The sequence below is a fragment of the Bos indicus genome, chromosome 27 (assembly GCF_029378745.1).
Source record: "Bos indicus isolate NIAB-ARS_2022 breed Sahiwal x Tharparkar chromosome 27, NIAB-ARS_B.indTharparkar_mat_pri_1.0, whole genome shotgun sequence".
Lineage (NCBI taxonomy): Eukaryota > Metazoa > Chordata > Mammalia > Artiodactyla > Bovidae > Bos > Bos indicus.
In genome coordinates, this window is record NC_091786.1 from 6,910,855 (window position 1) to 6,918,021 (window position 7,167).

Sequence of the window (7,167 nt, forward strand, 5' to 3'; positions counted from 1 at the left end):
TGCAAGTATCAGAACACCCATGATTGCGTCATCCTGCCTGGAGAATGCAAGAGTCAGAAGAAACACTGCTGCAGAGTCTAGTTTCAGCATTGGAGCATCCTCAGCAAACACAAGACACTCCCCACAGCTGAGTCCTGTTTAAAAAGAGACACTGCTCACTCAGGTCCTGTGGGGTCTTTCTAAGAGCATGAGGTCATGAACTGGATGGGAAGATTTCAGTTGGAAGTCTGGTCACACCACTCGTTAGCTGATTAACTCTGGACAGGCCTTGCCTTTCCTAGGTCTCAGTCTCTGCTCCTGTGACTGTTGAAATGGATGTTCTCCACAACCTAATTTGTTGGTGGTGGGGTTTACTTGCTAAATCATGTCTGATTCTTCTGTGACCCCATTGCCTGAGTCTGTGCAATTTTCCAGGCAAGGATACTTGAGTGGGTTGTCCTTTGCTTTTTCAGGAGATCTTTCTGACCCAGGGATCAAGCCTGCATCTCCTATGTCTCCTGCATTGGCAGGCAGAGTCTTTAGCACTGAGCCCCAGGAAAGACAACTTGTTCATGTATGTCTACAAATGTATGGACTGGGAGAAAGAGCTTTGAGTGTGTGTGTGTGTGTGTGTGTGTGTGTGTGTGTGTTATAGTATGAAAAGTCACCAAGGTTTTGTGTCCCTTTGTGGAAGGACGTCTGTGTTTCCATAGGCATTTGAGTTTCCACATGGTCAACATGTGCTTAAATTCACAAGAGACAGCAAACTGTTTTCTGAAGCAGCTGTGGTCACTGCTGATAATCTCAGTAGCCTCTGAATTCCCAGTCTCTCCATGTTCCCATCCCTCATCACACCTCCATGTAAAATTCTCAGTGTTTCTCTGTTAAAAGGATGAAGGACAAATTCTCTAGTGTCTCAGGTCCTTCACCTGTTCGCCATAGTTTCTCGAGTTTCATCAGCCTGGTTCTCAAACTAGCCCCTGACACAGTGTCAGTCGTCACACTGAAACACACTTAAGCTACTTGTCCCCTGCCTGATTTGTACTCACTTTTTATAGTCTCAGCTCACACATGGCCTTCATTGGGAAGACATCCTTCATTCACCCAACTTGAGTAAGAGAAGAGATTTTGGTTCCATGGCCTTAGCTACCAGTACAGTTTCTAGCACACAGTAGGTGTTCAATAGATGTTGACAGAATGGCCAATGAATAAAGAAAATGATAGAATGAGGTTTCAGCTTTCCAATGTAATTCAGGAATGATCATTAAATATGAATTCCTCAGTTTACTTAATTCAGGAAGTTCCATCAAACATGAGTCCATCATACAGCAGAAGTGTTTACCATGTGATGAAGGCAATTTATTTTCTTCCCAGGCACACAATTGTGTGAGAGTCACACAAATTAAGCATTCTACATCCTAAAGAAAGAACAAAATGTCTGTTTTTGTAAGAAACTCTTGAGATCACGATCCGGGGGAAGAAATAATTCAGTTCAATCAGGGATCCCCAAAATACACTGCCAGGAAAGAATTCTGTCTTATGCACCTCTTTTCCCTCACTTTGTCCCTCCTATTATACTTGCTTGTTCAGTAGGAGAAAGGCTGAATTTCAAATTTGGTGTGAATAGAAATTTTATGCTGTAATTTGGAAACTAGGATCAGAGACTGTAAACATCTCTCTTGGGCTGACATTTACAGCCTGTTATTGTGCCCTCTGAAAGGCGCCATTGTGGGGTTACCAGATGTCTTTTGGAAACAGCACATTAAAATTTTGTTAGTTTGTGTTTTCATCTTCTTGGCAAGGCACCCCACTGAAGATAAGATGGTACCACAGCCCTCAGATTCTTACTAAAATCTGTGAACATACTCACACATATGCCCCACGTAGTTGAAGAGTGTCAGCAAAACTCTGAATGTCACTCACCATTCCCAGGCTAAGAACATACGCCTGCTTTCAGGGTTTCTCAGATAAGTCTTACAATTAAGATTAAAGATCTAAATATTAAGACCCTGAAGCCAAGGACCTAGAATGATCAGGGCACCAGCTGAGGGGAGAGAGGTTTCTAAAAGAGAAAAGGAATAGCCCACCTGGCTCCAAACCAGGACTAAGGTTGATTTGGGACTTCTCTGGTGGTCCACTGGCTGGGAGTCCACGTGCCAGTGCAGGGGACACAAGTTTGATCCCTGGTCCTGGAAGATCCCACATGCCTCGGGGCACCTAACCACATGTGCCAAATGGCTAAGCCTGCGATGTAGAATCCAGGACCCGCAACAAGGAAACCACCACAATGAGAAGCCTGAGGACCACAACCAGAGAGGAGCCCCCAGTCACCGCAACTAGAGAAAGCTCGGGCTCAGGAGAAAAGACACAGTGCAGCCAAAAATTAAAAAAAAAAAAAAAAAAAGGAAAAAGTTTGCTTTTCCTGCCTCTTAGGAGGTGGGGGGAGATAAGCAAGGGCCCCCCAAGGACCATCTAAGTCCAGCCTGTCCACTCTGGGTCATTAGTAGAGGTCACAAGCTTTGGAGCCCAGGTTGAGTGGTCAGAGGGCTGGCTCTCATTGGCTTTGGCCTGGGGGGTCAACGCCCTTTGGGGTCAATGCCAGGGCTGGCAGCAGGATCACACTCTCCGCTCTGCCCACTCAGGGACGTCAACCTTGTTTCCACTTTCTTGAACTGCTCATTCTACCCACAGGATGGTGGAATGTGCTAGAACTTAGCTTCCAGCAGAGAGCTTGCTCATCATGGTTCCTTGCACCTGAGCAACGTGCCACATCGTGGAGGCTGTTCTGATGCCTACCCATGCCACGCTGGGCTTCATCATGGCAGCTGTGATCCAGGAGCTCTGACCTCTGGACCGCCCATTGCTGGGAACCACAGATGCCCCTAGCGCTGTGCCTGAGAATCTCACATGAGGAGTTCTGCGGCTCTGTCTTCGTTCTTACCCAGGACATCCCCTCAGAGCCCAGTGGAGGAAGGGAATCTACACCCCCTTCTTTCTGATTGAAAGTTAGCCCAGTGAGGAAACTGACTTGGGGTCACTCATCTGAGTGAGGCCACAGAATCCATGACTGTGCCCAGTGGGCCCACAGCAGAGATCGGCTTGTTGACCAGAAGCAGACAGAGGACAGGTTCTCGGGGTGGGCATCGGGGGAGCTACTGCATCCATCCAGCCCGTGCTCACTTAGCTCATTATCTGTCAGGTTTTGTGAGCTAACACCCTGGGAAGCATGAGGAGCCCTGGGCAGTGAGACTTAGGAAAGGAATGATTGGTCAGATGAGTGTATTTACATTAGGTGGCTCAGATGGTCCAGAATCTGCCTGCAATGTGGGAGATCTGGGATAGATCCCTGCGTCAGGAAGATCCCATGGAGGAGGGCATAGCTACCCACTACATTATTCTTTCCTGGAGAACCCAATGGACAGAGGAGCCTGACCAGACCATGGTGTCACAAAGACTTGGACAAGACTGAGCGATCACATGGTGTGATGTGATGATGGGAGGAAGTGAGTGAGGGGAGACAGAGGACGAAGGGTGCTGGGCACCAAGCACAACATGGCGGCAAAAGACAAGACTCCCTGCAGGAGGCGAGGTGCCAGCTCTCAGGGACACTCCAGCCCCTCTCAGCCACACCAGCCACTCTCCTCCCTCACATCAAAGTGATCTTACTGCCCTCTGAGCTGCCTCGTGACAGTCAGCACTTCTGTGATGCCATGAGCAATCACACAGGGGCTAAGACCCCCGCCTCTTCTTCTTTTCTCATCCCTGCCACCACTTGCTCAAGGTATGGGGCAGAATATACATCTGTGATTTTTCCCAAAATGCCGTGGTTCTACCAATATGAATTATCTCCCTAAACAATACCTCTAAGTTTCCTCTTTTGTCGTGCTCTGCAGCCAGGAACAAAATGCCTCTGGAATGAGGAAAATGGTAAACTTTAGGTACTGCTATCAGTCAGACATACATCAGTAGGTGGAAGGTTCTAAAAAAGGAGACTATGTATGTTATGACTATGTCATCATATTAGACTTTAAAGACAGCAGATAATGGTTTGTTTCCATTCTTTCCCATTGACTTCAGGGTTTCTTCTCTATGCCTCCAGCCAGATGGCCTTTGGAAAACCCAGCGGGGAAATTTCCCTTTCCTTCTCTTCCCAGATTTGCATCCCTGAGCTGCTTTGGGGACACCAGGGTATCTCTCTGAAAGTGGAGCAGGTTGGAGAAAATGAAATTGAACTCAGACATGACAGGGAAATGCAGAGACCATTTACCTGGGATCACTTGAGAAAAGAAGACAACAAAGATGAGGAGGTAAGACAGCTTCAAGGCTGGTTCAGAAGAGACTCCTTGCAAGTTCCTGGAAAGGAGGAAAACAAACAGCACTACAGCGGGTTGAATAAAAGCGACCCAAAGCTTCTTTTATAGGTCCAATCAGGGTGACTGCATGTGGAAGACAGTGTTGAGTTCTGATCTGAGTACTAACTAAAATATTTGCTGGACTTCGAAAGCCCATGACATAAACAGGAGCAATGATTAACAATGTTCCTGGCAAAGCTGGAGGGGTTCCTTTTGTTAGCTCTTAATGGGTGCAGGACCTGAAGAGAACAACAGTGATGATGACAGTAAAATAAGAATGAATATATGTGAAAAAAAGAAAAGAATGAATTGATGGGATGTCCCTGGCAGTCCAGTGGTTAAGACTTGACCTTCCAGTGCAGGTGATGTGGGTTCCAACCTTGACTGGGGAGCCAAGATCCCACATGCCTTGTGGTCAGAAAGACAAAACATAAAGCAGAAGTAATAGGGTAACAAATTCAATAAAGATTTTAAACGGTCCACATCAAAAAAATAAAAATCTAAAAGAACGTTTTAAAACTGATGGAGCACTTACTCTATGGGAACCTGTGAATAGTGTAGATGACGTTTTTTCATTTGCTTTCATGGAGTTAGGACATCCACTACTTCAACTCAGGCACAAGTATAGTCAAGATACAATCTTTTATTTTTCTGATAGTCACTCTTGCACTTAAACCAAATGGGACTTTGAGAAGGAAAACTATCACAGGGTTTAGGATTCACTTCTCTTCAGATGCTGAGAGGTGTCTGAGATCTATTGTAGCATGTCACTTGGGCTCATTTTGTACAGAAGATGGTCCCCCCTGCATCTGACAATGGGCATTATCTGTGCTCTAGGAATGACCCTGCTGATGTCCAGGGCCCTGTCCAGGCCATGGTGACGTCTAATGACTGATAAGCCTCATGATCTTGACTCTTGTGCTATAAAACACAGCATAGTTCCAGGGTAAGTGAAAGTCGAAGGGCTTTGCTCCTATAGCCAAAGCCTGAATCAAAACAAGTTTGGGGACAGGGGCCTTCTAGTGTCCAGATGAAGGACAGAAGGAATGAAAACAGCCTCACCAACCTGAGATGGCATCTTGAGACCAAGAAATGAGGAGGCCGCTGGGTATAATCAGTCAGTCCGTTTTCTTACCAAGTCTTGGGGGAGCACCTTACTTACTAACAGAGAGGACTCCCCAAGGCTCCCTCTGAGGAGCGCCACTGGGGTATTTTGTTGCTAACCTGATGTATGCCAGGGTTGGGGCTTGGAAATAGGAATCTATTTTCCCTAAGATTTGTGTAAGGGTAACTAGTCACCTGGGAATACATCAGGGAAGGTTATCCTCATTGTTTGGGGACTAACAGAGCATAGAGGCTGCCTGGTTCTAATGGTTATTATTAAAAATATCTATTAACTACAAGACCCTGATGACAGACATGAGATTCACTGCACAGGCCAGTTCTGGGCAGGGTCAGCAGACGGATGGTGGGAGCTGCACAAGTCCAAGATGGCGTCAGTAATGCTAACAGACATACAGGCACCCTCCTCCTGGTTTTCCTTAACCTGCTGTTTCTCTCCTCTGTCCCCAGGCTTTGGCTGAGCCGTCCCTAAATTAGAGTCTCAGAGTTGATTGTTGGGTTTCATTTCCTTTCTCACCCAGAAAATCTTGGGCTTCTCATAAGAAATGATCCCCCTTATTCTGAGTGAAGCATTTTTCTCTAACAAAATGTCTTCAGAGTGACTGACTCAAGAATTCTTGTATTTTCCATCTCATCTCAAGATGATGGCTGATTACTAATCCTACATTTATGCAATCAACCAGAACCCACCAAGTGAGGCGTATTGAAGGTTATTATGATGGCCTTCCTACAACCAGAAGTAAACTAGTCTTACATTATACCAGTACTAATATCATCCCTAATGGTATCCATGGGGAAAAAATAAGACTAGAGATTCAGTGTGGTGTTTGAGTTTGTATGTGGTGAAATTAAACTTGAAATCAGGAATCTGACACTAGATACTGAATTATTTATTACTGCAGGATGTTTTACTGGTCTCTTTCCTCAAGGAGTAAGTATTAGAATCAAGTGAAAATTATTATACATTTTAAAAGAATGATAAATTGGCTCACAACTTTCCATACACTAGTAATAATCTAGAAATTAGGATTTAAAAATATTTTTATATTGACCAAGTTGATTTTAAAATACCCTGTAAAGGAAAAACTTTCAAGAATAAGCAGGATAATTTTTATAAAAAAGAACACAGTGACTTTCATTACCAGTTATTATAATTTATGATGGTGCTGAGATTCGAAATATGTGACTTTGGCTGAGGAATTAAAAAAAATGAAACCTGAGGCAAAACAAAGAAGCCAGAAAGGAGTACACTGGTTGTTCATCTGCTAACCTGTTCTGAATTTTCTTTTAATTATTCATGATTGAATGATCAAGTGAAAGTGTTAGTTGCTCAGTGGCTGTCTGACTCTTCCTGACCCCATGAACTGTAGCCACCAGGCTCCTCTGTCCATGGGATTTCCTAGGCAAGAATACTAGAGTGGATAGCTGTCTCCTCTCCAAGGGTTCTGTCCAACCCCAGAAAATCTGCATCGCAGGCAGATTCTTTACCATCTGAGCCACCAGGGAAGCCACTCATCACTGATTGCGGACCCAGTTATAGAACTGGTCCTCATCACATCACTGCAACGCCAGTCACACTCTTTCTTTCCCATGAGATTGTTGAAGTTTTGGAAGAATGCTCGTGTCTCTTCTCCTTCCTCTTTGTCCCCCGCTTCCTGGGCATCTTGCATCCTTTCTCTGTCCTCCTACTCTAAACCTGCTCTGTAAACTGCAG